This window comes from Topomyia yanbarensis, chromosome 3, assembly GCF_030247195.1.
Source record: "Topomyia yanbarensis strain Yona2022 chromosome 3, ASM3024719v1, whole genome shotgun sequence".
Classification (NCBI taxonomy): domain Eukaryota; kingdom Metazoa; phylum Arthropoda; class Insecta; order Diptera; family Culicidae; genus Topomyia; species Topomyia yanbarensis.
The window spans coordinates 332,481,698-332,496,014 of NC_080672.1; the positions used below are offsets into that span (position 1 = coordinate 332,481,698).

Genomic DNA, 14,317 nt, shown 5'->3' on the forward strand with positions numbered 1-14,317 from the left:
GAGCATAATTAATGAAGGGTGGCATTGAAAACGAAAGTCGCAGAGCAAAAAAATATGACCAGACTTCTCCAAATTTTTCAAAATGTGACGAGCGACCTTTTTTTTTTTTTTGGTTGGCAAACTAGGATTTACTAAGTAATCGATTATTGATTTTAATCGATTATTTTTGTCGATTAATCGAATGAATTAATCAATCTCTCAAATATTATTCGATTAACGGATAATCGATTATTTGCAAAAATCAGACATCACTAGCCACCGCTGCCGAAAATGCATAGCGTCTACCGCTTATTGTAGTGCCCAGACGCTGCAGCCATGATCTTACCCGTTCGACATAAGAACAAAAACTGATTCAAACGGGTACGCGTCACCAGGGTTGCCAAAATTAAATCTGTATTTTTGTCCTAAAAAATCTTTTCATCTGTATTTACTCTTCGAAAAATCTGTGTCGATATCTGTATCGAATCAGTTGAGTCGTTTAACCTTTTGCTGGATTATCTATCGAAGATATTAATTCTTGTGGTTTAAATCAGTTAAGCAAGGATCTGTTTACATTTTCATAAAAAACACTACAAGTCGTTCTGATATTTTACATCAAGAAACTTGAACTTTATCGATGTGTACAATGGAAAAATGGTCTTCATTTAATGACTTTTGTTGATATATAATGTTATAAACATTTAGTCGACCAATGTAGCTGTCGAATTTTCGAAAAAATAAAGAATTAACAAAGTCACAGAGCATTATAATTAACGTTTCTGGAAGTAGTCTTCAGCCGGGCGTTTGCTGGGTGCTAACCTAAGTGTATTACAAACCTTTACCTTTCAGAGTGAGCGACCAATCTCAAAAGTGAAGATATATTTTAATATAGAGGGCCAAGCTGAGAGAGACAGAGAGGAAGTATTACTGAAACTGAAAAAAATATTTCTAAAAATACTTTTTGTAACATCATTTCTCAAAAATCTGTATATCTGTACATACACGGATAAATCTGTATATCTGTACATACAGATTCTTGGTCTGAAAATGGCTGAAAAATCTGTATAAATACAGATTATTCTGTATTTTTGGTAACCCTGCGCGTCACCTCTATTTATAAACTAACCGTATATGGTTTAGTCACTTAGGTGCGAGTGTGTGCAAATGCCAACGTTACCGAAAATCGATAGCGCTTATTGCATCGCCCGGAGACGATGTTACCCGTATGGGAGAAGAGCAACAACTGATTTAAACGGACATGCGTTGCTTCTATTTATGACTTTTCGTGTTTCATCGAGCAACTAAGCTGCCCTCTCTTGACGGCTGTGTTTGAGAAATCTGCCTCACGAATGGTAATTTTCCCGTTTTTCGTGAACTTTTTAATTTTACCAATTTCCAAAAGTCTACTTTTATTGGGGAGATATTAAATTATTACCAATATTTAAGTTAGGTGTTTCTGAATCGGTTGGTGTATGAATGATTAAAATCCATCTAGTAATATCGGAGTTATAAGCGTGCAAACCTTACATAGTTTCGTTACATGGGAGGTAGTTTAGATTTTAGAATGACACCTAGCCCCAGATAGTGGATTTAATGTCAAAAAAATCCTAGAAAAAAAAAATTGACAAAAAATGAGTTCTGTTGTGTTCAAAATTTTAAATGAACATTCATCGCAAATAATCGAAAATTTTTGAATGAAAAGGGAACCGGAGAATGTAAATACAAACAATTAAAAAAAGAAATTATGAGAATCCGATTAAAAGTTTTTGATATATAACGTTCACCTTTTTGGTAAAGTACCATTGACTTTTCAAAAAAACTTAATTCCCAGATAATTTACGTTTAAAGTTTTGTGTAAACTTTATTCGTGGAAAAACCAGCGTGCTGCAAACGGTTGTAATTTAAAATCTAGTGCTCCAATCTGGATGAAATTTCGCACAAATATTTTCAAAAGTATATACTTTCAGAATATTAAAAAAATCGATTTTTTTGGGTTCTAACTTTGTATATAACCCCTTGTACTCACAAACCCCTTAAGCAAAACCAAAACTAAATATTCAGTTTAAGGTTAGGTACCAACTTACAAATTTCGTAAGCTTTTTAAACATACTAAAAATCTTTGTATGTTGTTATCGTGAATAGTTTTCGATACTGCCGTTTTCCTGGGCTATAGAATATCTTATTGAAGAGATGGATCCACTCTTTTTATCATCAAAACAAATACTATTTGTTTGCAAAGTAGTTAGTTTTATTGAAAAACTTTTCTTGGAATTACAGAAACCAATTTAACCGTGACGTCTTCCGCCGTGCCAATTTCCAAAGTTTCCGAAGTGTTCATGGTGACCGGCATGCCAATGATGATCGCCGTGTCCGGGGTGTCCGCCGATTGGAAGACCGGGTAGAATAGATCTGATAATATGCCAGATGGCAGTTCTCAACGAGGCAATCATGGCAGCCGTAATGGTGTAGGTAGTTCCGTTAAGTGTCACTCCGATCGTCTTATCCGTGTTGAAGGTCACCGCAACGGTTACATTTTGGGCCGATCCAGCAGTTACACTACTCAGGAAAGTTTGCAGTGTCGTTACCACATCTTTAATGGCAGAAAACTGGGTAGCTGTCAGCGTGTAGTTGGTATCACCAACACCGACAGTTACCGATCCATCGGTGTTTCCGTAGACCGTCAGGGGAACGCTGTAGGTTGCTTGGGCTTGGCAAAGCTGGAACCCAGCGAAGGCGATGGCCGCTAATAGAAGGATAGCTTTCATCTTTCTGGATGATCGCAGGAAGAATTGAATGCTGTGATAAATTTCCTTCCCAATTTATATGCAGTGTGTCGATGAGAGTATTGGGTGTACTTTATGGATAGAATGAGTGAACCAAAAATGTGTTAAGCACCATATGATATAACTCACTCAATATGTGTTTGCGGAATCTGTTCAAATTAGATTGACGTGCTTTATTTGTCACGCAAGCCACATTTGCAATTACTATTGTTATCATGGGAAATATATTAATAACATTTCCATAATGATGGATAAATTGAATGATTTCAAAGATTGTATCTTGGTAGTACAAAATTCAATAAAACTAAACCAGAATGATTAAGATAATAATCAAGTACACTAAAATTATTAGGTGGTTTTATACGTTAGATTGTCGATTTTCTGAATTCAAGTTTCTATTCCAAGGATTAAGGCAACAAAATCCGGTTGAGTAAAATGTACTTTGCTGTGAATATGAGAAATCTATCACCATACTACCAATGTTCAATGAATTTTCATGAAATCCCATGTTTATATTGTTAGTATGTTGATAAATTTCTCATATTGTCCTGGTTTTACATGGTTTGTTACTTTATTGTTATGATTTTGTCAGTCTGCAACAACTTATCAAATTATCCAAATATTTGGAAAAATGCTGTTAAAGTTAAACCAAATGTTATCAAATCTTAAGTATTTGTAGAAAATTGATACATGATAAATTATGGTAGATAATTAATAATTCCATGTATGAGAAAAAATATCTCATTAGGTGGATTCAGACTGGAATATTCTGGTTTCTACTTCAAAAGAGTCAGTTTGGTTTTATACCCCGTCACAAAGCTTGGTCTACTATTTTGACAGATTTCGCAAACTACCGATCTACGGAAGGTAATGCTTGCCCCCGAAACTGGCGTTAGGTTCTAACTCCAGCCGATGTCAGCTCATACATTTTGACAGAAGTTGTGCTTAGAACCAAGTTTTGTCTCAAGCAAAGACTACTAGAATGCTTCATCTAGCTAACACGATCAACTTACCTGGGTATCACCAGACCAGGGAACGTACTACAAATATTATTCGACTGTCTGCTGTATGCTTTTAGTAAATAAGTTGTATTTATTTCTAGTCGCAGACTTTATTTTGCCTGTATGCTGCACAATGATCCAGATCTGGGAAATATTTGCCAAAAGTAAATTAACTCTAGCTTCTATTATTCCAAAAACAAGCATTTATCAAAAATTGATGTTTTGAAATCAATTTAGTTAAATTTAAATAAATGTTGTCTTCGCCATTTTTTGCTCAATTGTAACTGGAATCATGACCTTATATGTAGTAGAAAAATAGTTATCCTTTGTTTGCCCCAATGAGTAATATTGGTATTCCAAAAAACCCCATTTTTAGCGAAAAAGTGCTCATAACATTTCACCGATAAATCTTATCGTTAGATATATGGTGCCATGAAACAAATTATTCGCCTTAAAACAATCTTAAAGTTGTTTGAAGACTACTTGAGTTTTAAATCAATATTGAAAAAGTTATTGAAAAGTATGACAGATCATCGCTGCTGTGCTATCGTATGACAAACGCCATTTTGGGGTGAATGGAGTTAAATATCCCACATTTCTTGTTTGAAATTCTCTACAAAGTGGCGTTTTCAGAATTTTGACATTCTGCTTGGTTACTGAGATTTGGAAAGAAATGTGGTGAGAAATTGCAACTTTTTTGCTCTAAATCACTGTATATTTGGATTGGTTTAAGTTATATTGAAGTTTTATTTTTTAAGCGTAAATATGTCTAAGCAACACAATCGCCTAATAATTTTAAGAGGAAAAATACATGTGTTGAGGTAAAAACGCAGTATTTCTTTTAAACTGGAAATATCGCACGTTTGGCAACACTATAACCAAAAATTACCATTTCTGCCTTTCTCATATAGAAAGGTTATGCAATCGTTCTAAAAAAATGTAATATGCTATTCGATTCATGTATGTATGTGTATGTATGTGGAAAAAAATGTCACCTTTTTTTCTCAGAGATGGCTGGACCGATTTGCACCAACTTAGTCTCAAATAAAAGGTACAACCTTCCCATCGGCTGCTATTGAACTTTTTTATTGATTGGACTTCTGGTTCCGGAGTTACGAGTTGAAGAGTGCGACCACACACCAAATTCCCATATAAACTGAAATGAAAAATTCTCAAAGGGGGGAGTAAGGGAAAATTTCTAAATCGAATTTGTATTTTGGATGCCAAATGACTTTAAAATGCATAAAACATCAAGTTCTGATGAAATCTCGAAAATATTTTTTTTTTACGAAAATTGACTTTTTTGACTTTGACACATTTTTGCCTTTCTCATAGAAAGGTTATGCAATCGCTCTAAAAATCGTCAACCTAATCCCGGCTTTTTGGCTTGTATAGGCTTAGGTAGGAGTATGCAGTTAGCGGTTGCCACTTTAAAATTATAACTAGTTTAAAATTAAATAGTTTTTGATTCGCCGCTAGTTTCAAGCGATGTTTCAGTGTCGACACATAGCATCTCAAGATCGTGGCTGTCGATCCATTGTATGTACTAGGTGCAAATCGTACTGAATGTGTAATATACATTTCCACCATTGTATTGAACATAACGAGCCATGGAATCGTAGTTTTGACAATTGAGAAAGGTACAATTGCACCACTAAGTGGATTAAAACAGGTTTTTCTAGATTGACCAATTTCCTTTAAAATGCATCTCGCCGATTGCTTCTAGACCAAATAAAGCAGAAGATATGAATAAAAGTTAATAATTTATGATTTGTTTGTATGGAAAGTTTTCCATGTGCATTTTTCATAGGGGAACTGCGTCGAAGACGGACACTGTGGGTAAGATGGACAAATTGTGTTTCTCATAAAATGAAAAATTCATTTGAATGCTACTGACACCATATGATTTTTAGAAGATTTCAAATGATTCCGAAAGATACTGCTATTTTCTAATACGCGAATTATCAGATGTTCAAGCAAAATAATTTTTTATTTATTCGAGAGGTCGCTAACGGATATGATTTTTTGAAGCCATAAAATAACGATTTAAACCTGAAATCTCGTAAAATATTTTTAGGTTGACATGACGTACTGGCTATTTTGCACATGATTGTTGAGGGCTTCATGATTTAACAACAATTTTAACCGTAGAACGTTGCACTGGGGTAAAATATACCCCACGCCATCTTTGGAGCCGTGTGAAGACGAGAATTCGGAATGTACTGACCTGGGACCCTAACCATAAAGGCCCGAGCACAATCAATGCGGTTGCGGCACGGCACGGTGCGGCCAATTTTTAAAACAATGCGCTTGCATGCAAGCACCCACAATGAGTGCGGTGCGGCGCGTTGCGGCAACTGGGGCGTTGTACTAAATTTTAAAATTTCTCAAAAAATGCGATTCGGCAGAGTGCGGCAAGCATCTTGACGTTTTGAATTTGTTCATTCTTGTCAAAATAATTGAATTTGAAGCTACCACTAGTGTAAATTCAAACTTCTTGTGTTCTTTATGTGGAATCAGGTAGCAAAACTGCATTTTATTAATATATCGAAGCGGTTGGTCCCACAGGTGAATTTCGTGAGGACCATAGATTTAATTGTCGCATTTTCCAATGAGGAGGAGTAAAATTGTATGGGCTTTTGCAATTTGTTGAAAACTGATCGCTTCAATATTACCATGATAGAGTTGTGTCACTTTAAATATGTAGTTTGCTATAGAAGTATGCAAATTTGTATTTTGCACATAGTGTACTTCGTATGCTGTATGAATTGTTTAAAGCAATCAAATTCTACCGAACTAGTATAGGAGTGCTAAAGTGTCATGCTTCCGGACCTCTATATAAAGCAGAACATGTACGTCGAATACATTGAGAAATCGTCCAAAAAGTGTTAACTAAAAATGAACCTTTCAGTTTTGCATTGCGATATTTTGGATGATAGATAATGTTATACTTGCTGAAAGGAAAGAAATTTGGAAATGATATTAACATTTTGGATTACCTGGATTGATTTTATAATTAAAACCTAGGGGAAAATCACTCTAAACTTGATCTGAGCATACGGCCCCTAAGAAGTCGGGAACATGACCGAGGCTGCCGGGGTTACAAGTCGAAAACAGCATCAGCGGAAAATCGGAGGTTTTCACGTGTAAAAGAACTAGATTTTGATCATAACCCCAAAGAATGTGAAGATTCTCTTATTCCGTTCAAAGTCAATGTCGATTCCACTGAACACCGATTTTGAAACAATTTTTTGGACGTCTCAGTGGGTGGGGGTCTCCGGTCAAAAAATGCGGACGAACAGGGTCAGGCGATTTAAATAGTTTGACGTTTGACTCAACTCGCCTTTGCTAATTGCCCCTAGGAACAAATGCAATTTGCGAATGTGATTTAAAGGCAATTTCAATACTTAGACAAATTTTCTGGACTTGGTTGTTTTTCGCGTTTTTCCAACATGGCGGTTCATGTTTGACTTAAGCTTAAAATTGTTTTTTTAACAATTGGCATGTTCTCGCTTGAATTTTGTTTGTTTCGTGCACTTCACTAAGCTAACGAATGTGGGAAATTGTGGAATCGTGTATAAGTATAATACAACAAGATCCCTGATTAGGGGCAGATCACTTGCGATGCATTTTTAAAAATCAGCGAAATTAAATGCATTTCTTTCCATCAAAATAGAAATTCGGAATGCATTTTGCGTTGCGTGCAATGTATTTTGCGTTGCGTGGAAGACGTCAGAACCCTACAAAAAACAGCCCCACATTCAACAAAACATCGAACAAAGTGGATCAGCGTAGGACGATTGTTAAGTAATCTTTTCTGCGAGGGAGTGCAAAGTTGATGCAAAAATGGAAATTAAATGCATTTTTTCTTAGTTGATACAGCAAATTGCAAATGCAACATTTGGGCGATTTGCATCCGTCATTTTTTTGCCGCCCAACCCGCCCTTAAATCGCCCACGGAACGCGCCATTTAATCGCCCTTAATTGCCTAATACGAAAATTTAAAAAAAATACGTATTTTCGGATTCATTATCTACTCATATACACTTAGCAGTATACTAGGTAATCACCACCAACTTATAGGAAGAATCAGAGGTGAAATTGGTATTGCACACCAAAACTTATCACAATCTAACGTTCATTAAGACTTTAAGTAAGAGATCTTGTTCTACTATACTTACACAAATGCAAGTGAGAACACACCAATTGTTAAAAAATAATTTTAAGCTTAAGCCAAACATGAACCGCCATGTTTGAAAAACGCAAAAAACAACCAGGTTCATTTCAGCCGCCAGAAAATATGTCTAAGTATTGAAATTGCCTTTAAATCGCATTCGCAAATTGCATTTGTTCCTAAGGGCAATTAGCACAGGCGTGTTGAGTCAAACGTCAAACTTTTTAAATCGCCTGACCATGTTCGTCCGCATTTTTTTTTGACAGGGATATAGTTTTCCGTTCCATTTGATAAATTTTTAGGTCCAATATACATAATATAACACTATTTCAAAAAAAAATTCGTTGTAATACGTAAAAACGATTTTTTTGTTTTTTAAAATAAATCTTATGTAAACTTGGAAACCATACATAGGAAAACTGCGGTTGTTTACATCTGGCCTATCAGAATAACACCCAAAATGAAAAAAAAAAACTATATGCAATGGATGGTGTTTATGTCAAATGAAAATAACCCTGCGGGAAAACCGAGAAAACATGCCTTAATTTTTTATGACAGGGCATCATTTGTAGTGAAATTCGATATGTCAAATCCTTCCTATAGCGTCAAATCCAGACTGTCAACATATTTCTTTATTTTAAATTTTAATATTATTTTCACGTTTCCTGAGTTGGAAAAAAACATTGTTGCAATCACGAAAATCAGCTTTATCGATGTAAGTAATAAAAAACCTGTTTTAATCCACCTAGCGGTGCAATTGTGCCTTTCTCATTTCTCTAAACTATGGCACGGAGGCTTTTTATGTTCAACATAATTGAGGAAATGTCCATTACATTCTTAGTACACTTTGCACTTATACACAATGGCATGCCAGCCACGAACTTAATGAGCTACGTGTCGACGGTGAAACACTTGAAACAAAAAAATATCATACTTCATTAGCCTAATCAGCATTAGATCAATGTTATCTGCTTGCTAACTCATTTTGTCATGCGGGGGTGGGTATGTGAGGAGGGCGAAAGTCCCATGAACGAACGACTCCCCAGCTTAAATTGGTATGCTTTGTGATATAGTGGTGGTTTAAAGATGATGGGGTTGAAAGGGAGGGGTATGAGGGCTGGATGGGGTGGTGGTCTGAAGGGTGATTTAAGGAGATTTTTAAAGGAGGGGAGTGAACAGTAGAGGGGGAGGGGATGGAACCCCTCTCCGTAAACCATCAACTACGCCCCTGTTAAAATCCAGAAACCTTATGCGAGTCGAAAAAAAAATTTGGCCGGGATTAGGTTGACGTTTTTCAGAGTGATTGCATAACCTTTCTATATTAGAAAGGCAAAAATGTGCCAAAATCCAAAAAAGTGAATCGTCGTCAAATTTTTTTTTCGAGTTTGCATCAAATCTCGACGTTTCACGCACCTTGAACACATTTAGCATCAAAAATAAAAATTCTATTTTTAATTTTTCCTATAGTTTATATGAGAAATTTCTGTGTGGCAACACTCTGAAACCCGTAATTCCGGAACCAGAATTCCGATCGATCCAAAATTCAATAGCAGCCGATGGGAAGGTTGCACCTTTCATTTGAGACTAAGTTTGGGCAAATCGGTCCAGCCATCTCTGAGAAAAATGAGTGACATTATTTGACACATACGCACATACATACACACACATACACACACATACACACACATACATACACACATACACACACATACAGACTTTTTCCGATCTCGACGAACTGAGTCGAATGGGATATGACACTCGGCCCTCCGGGCCGGGATTAGGTTGACGTTTTTCAGAGTGATTGCATAACCTTTCTATATGAGAAAGGCAAAACGACTTTTTTCTCATTTAATGACACAATTGAATTGGGTCATTAAATGGGAAAAAAAATCCGTAAAAAAATGTAAACAACCGTAGTTTTCCTATGTATGGTTGCCAAGTTTACATAAGATTTATTTAAAAAATACAAAAAAATCGTTTTTACATATTACAATTTTTTTTCAAAATTATGTTATATTATGTATATTGGACCTAAAATTTATCAAATGGAACGGAAAACTATATATAGCCTAATGACCCAATTAAGGGCGATTAAATGGAGCGTTCCGTGGGTGATTTAAGGGCGGCTTGGGCGGCAAAAAAGACGGCGGCAAATCGCCCAAATGTTGCATTTGAAATAGCCCCCTAATTGCCAGCAATTTGCTGGTAAATTGCAGGGAAATTAGCGCATCCGAGTTTTCAAATAGCCTCCCGTTACCCGAGCAAATACTCATGGGTTCAAACACCACATAGCCCCTTGAAAAGACCCTAAACATGGTCCGTGCCAAAATTCACAACCATCAAGACACCATAAAATGGTCTCAATAACCCATAAATACACCAACATATGGTATTTTATATGGGATCTACCGGACCATGGTGACGGTGTTTTCATGGGTTGAACCCATTTCAAACACCCATGTCCAACCCCATGAGCATGGGTGTATTATGGGCTTTTCGTTTGCTCGGGTAGCCAGCAACTTACCCTTTTGACTGGGCTGACACAGTTTCGGGGCCAAGCAAAAACGCCATTAGAGTGACACTGATATATAAATGATAAACAAAACATTGAGCTGTCGAGTCTATTCGAAAATTCTTTGAACTTGTGCATCGACATGGAAAGAGAAGACGATCATGAACTGTGCATAGAAAAGAGATTAATTTCTCTCGTTAAAGAGTATCCATGCATTTACGCGAAGGGTACAATTGCCTATCGAAATAGTGGCGCCCGAGTTAAAGCATGGTTATTAATTAGCAAAACGCTCAATATATCGGGTAAACATCTATTATTTTATCTCCAATCAACTGGTTCAAACAATTTCATTTTCAGAAGGTATTGCAAGAACAAAATGGAGGAATCTTAAGGATCGGTACGTGAAAGAAAGAAGAAAACAGGATCAAACAGCGGTTTCTGGTGCAGCATCCGAAGATGTTTATGAATCTAAATGGATATTTTTCAACGAGCTTTCATTTCTCTCGGCCCATTGCGAGTTAAGAACGTAAGTTTAAAAAAAATATGCAAGCGACCTTCGTTAAGAAACCGGGAATATAAGGGTTAGATGTGCCGGAACAATCCTAAGAATGTTTATTATTGATGGCATTTAAAACTGGACTACATAAAAGTGCGATTTTTCTTATAACAGTGCGCTTTTACATTGAATCGTTTTCATGTATGAGGCGCACTTATTCCTCGTTGGATAATACATAAGTGCGTAATAGACACAAAGACAATTCAATGTAAAAGCGCTGTTTTATAAGCGTTTCCGCACTTTTAGTCGCACTTATTATGTGCGCAATGCACTATATATAGTATATATCGATAAATCTGTTAGTACACTGCGTACATACTGTCAGGACTAGCGGAAATTACACGCCAAGTGGAAGCCAACTGTCGGTACATACCAAAACTGTCGAAAATAACAAGCTCAAGGCGAGTACAATCAGTACTACCCGATACAAGTAGAAATATCCCTTGAAATGAGGACATGCATCTAACACAACCCAGAACTAGCCAGAGTTACATGGCAACTAGAAGTTCGATACAACGTAGAGCATCTAGTTCCCAAGATGGCTTTTTCGACAATACCGATGGAAGACAAGACGATGAAGACGAAGAAGAATTTGGTGCAACTCCAGCCCTCGCATCAAACGTACCACCTAGCCGTAAGCGAAAGGCCGGGATTGATGACAGAATAAGCGGTCTTTTTACCAAGATTGATGACGTGGTATCTGTAACGGCGAATCAAGGCCGTCGTCATGCTACATTTTGCCACTACCTAGCAGAAAGAATGGAAATGTTACCTCTTAATGTTGGAAGGGATTTGGAGGTGGAGTTCACTACGCGTGTGTACAACCTTATTGATATAAATGAATAACATCAAATTGAAAGAATGCATACGGGCAGCATTCGAATTTTTAAACCATGTGAACGAATCTCCATCAGTTTAATAATTTGCAACACCTGCATATGAATGTGGTTTTAAATTGATATGTACTTTTGATTTTGATTATTTTTACTGTGTCTACTTTAAACTTGTTTTCGTATTCCCAAATAAAAGCTATTGAGTGATTTACAAAGTTATTTTAATCAGAGGCTTGGATGACATCATTCGAATTAGAAAGACCTATATGTGCGTGAACCAACAGCAGTAGGTTTGTTCCAGTATACGGAAGCTGGTTCGGAGCAAACAGGCCCCCGGAGAAAAAATTACTTGCTTCTTTTTACTCTGGGCTGCTACCAAGAGAATACAGGAACAGGAAGAAGAGAATACAGAAACGATTTTCTACCTGGCTGTCTTCGGGGTATTTCCAGTTTCTCCTGATACTGGAACAAACCTATTATCGAATGTTTTTCTTTCTTTTTGGCACTTCCCAGCAAAGTTCAGCCGGAAAGGAGCCGGAATTCTGGCTGGTTCTAATTCGTATTCCGGCTACAGTGACACAAGCGTTTCTAACTAGAATCAGTTGTGTCACTGGAGCCGGAATACGAATTACATAATTAATATAGCACCAGTCAGCAATGCGGCTGAACTTAACTGGGTTGCCACATAGATCCACTAGAAGGTGGAAACATTTTTCGATGTGAGGTTATCACTTTTTTCAAAAGAACTGGTAGATGATAAAGGTTAAGGAAAAGTTTCGGAATCTTAGTATTCTCATTTAATAATTTTATTTATTTAGAGAAACTTACTAATTTTGTTTATTTATAGTAACAAGAAATATATACTTTCATGTATGTAGTGATATTATTATTCATGGAATTTGATTTTCAAGTAAATATTGAGCCAATAAATCACGTATGTCATATGCACTACGCGCTGCGTTGTTCCCACGTTGGGCAATGCCTGCGGAAACGCTCGCCATGGGTTCAACTAGCTCCCTCCACTCACCTTCTTGAACGTCACCGTCTTCGTTAGCTATGTCAGCAAACCCTCGTGGAGCGTATTGGGATCCACAATGCTGTTTGACAAAGTTGTGCAGAATCACCACTGATTTTACAATATGCTCCGCTGACATCGGGTGCATGATGAGTGGAGATTTTAAAATTCTCCAACGATAATGCCAAAAGCATTTTCGATGGTCCGTCGTGCTCTAGACAATCATCGGTTAAAGTTTTCTTTGATCGGAGATAGATTCCTACCTGGATACGGCCGCATCAAATTAGGTTTAAGTGGAAATGCTGCGTTACCTACTATATAGTTCGCTTCGTGGTAATGCGCATGGGCCAGGTAAATTCAACTCATCTCGAAGAAGTCGACGTCCGAATTCACTAGCTGCAAACACACTTCCATCTGAATTACCTCCATATGCTCCTACATCAACAGCTAAGAAATTATAATTTGTATAACAAATGGCCATGAGCGATATGGAGTGTTGTTTCTTGTAATTGAAATAGAGTGAGCCGGATTTTGGTGGGCACTCCAATGTAATATGCTTGCCGTCAATGGCGCCGCAGCAATTTGGTAGGTTCCACTGTATTTTAAACTCGTTACTATACTGCTTCCAAGAGTTTTCATCCACTTCAGGCAAATATATGGCACACAGTTTGTTCCATATGATTTGTGTAACTTCCTGTGTTATTGACCGCACTGTTGACACTCCCATCCGGAACAATCGTGATAAATAAAAATGGCTCGAACCGTGAGCTAAGTACCTAAAAATCAAACGGAAGATTTTATACAATTTTCGAGTGGTTTATTGCTGCACAGCTCTTACATCAATGTGAGAAACAGTCTGCATTTTGCAGCAATCGGTTGACGCAAAGATTTTTTCACAAGCAGTTTTCCGACCACATCGAAAAGTTTATCAAACGCTGCTGGGGTCATCCGGGTGCACCGGAAAAAGTATTCCGGATCATGCTACCTCATGAGATCGAATGAAGTCTCGAAAAAGCCTTCAGTGGCCCTTGCTTGATTGGATGGCCGTACCCACCAACGACGTTCGCTATGCTCTCTGGCATTGCAAAGCTCTTTCACTTCTTGCAATATGCTTAAAATATTCAACGCAGTCGAAAGATTTTCCATGCTCATAATTTGAATTTTTGACAACTATAACAACGCTACACGTTGAATTAAAAATAACATTTGCTAGGTTGACAATACAATACAATAAATGTGCATTTGTCTATAAGCGTGTACAAAACATCAAGTGTCAAACTTTGCCGCAATAGTTGCATTGTGGTTTGAAAATGCGGCAAACTCTGCGGCAGCGATTTTAGTACATGCCGCATTCGCCGCATCTTGCCGCAACGCACCGCAACCGCATCCATTGTGTTTACACATTAATTCAATTTAGAGTTCCTAGTAAGAGTAGGAAAAGGTGGTATAGCCAGTTTGCTTATA

The 14,317-nt window shown here is 37.1% G+C and overlaps 1 pseudogene; it reads right to left on the bottom strand.

Annotated features, from left to right (window-relative positions):
* Nucleotides 1-12,728: 12,728 nt before the first annotated feature.
* Nucleotides 12,729-13,801, bottom strand: LOC131688113 (uncharacterized; annotated as a pseudogene).
* Nucleotides 13,802-14,317: the final 516 nt, after the last annotated feature.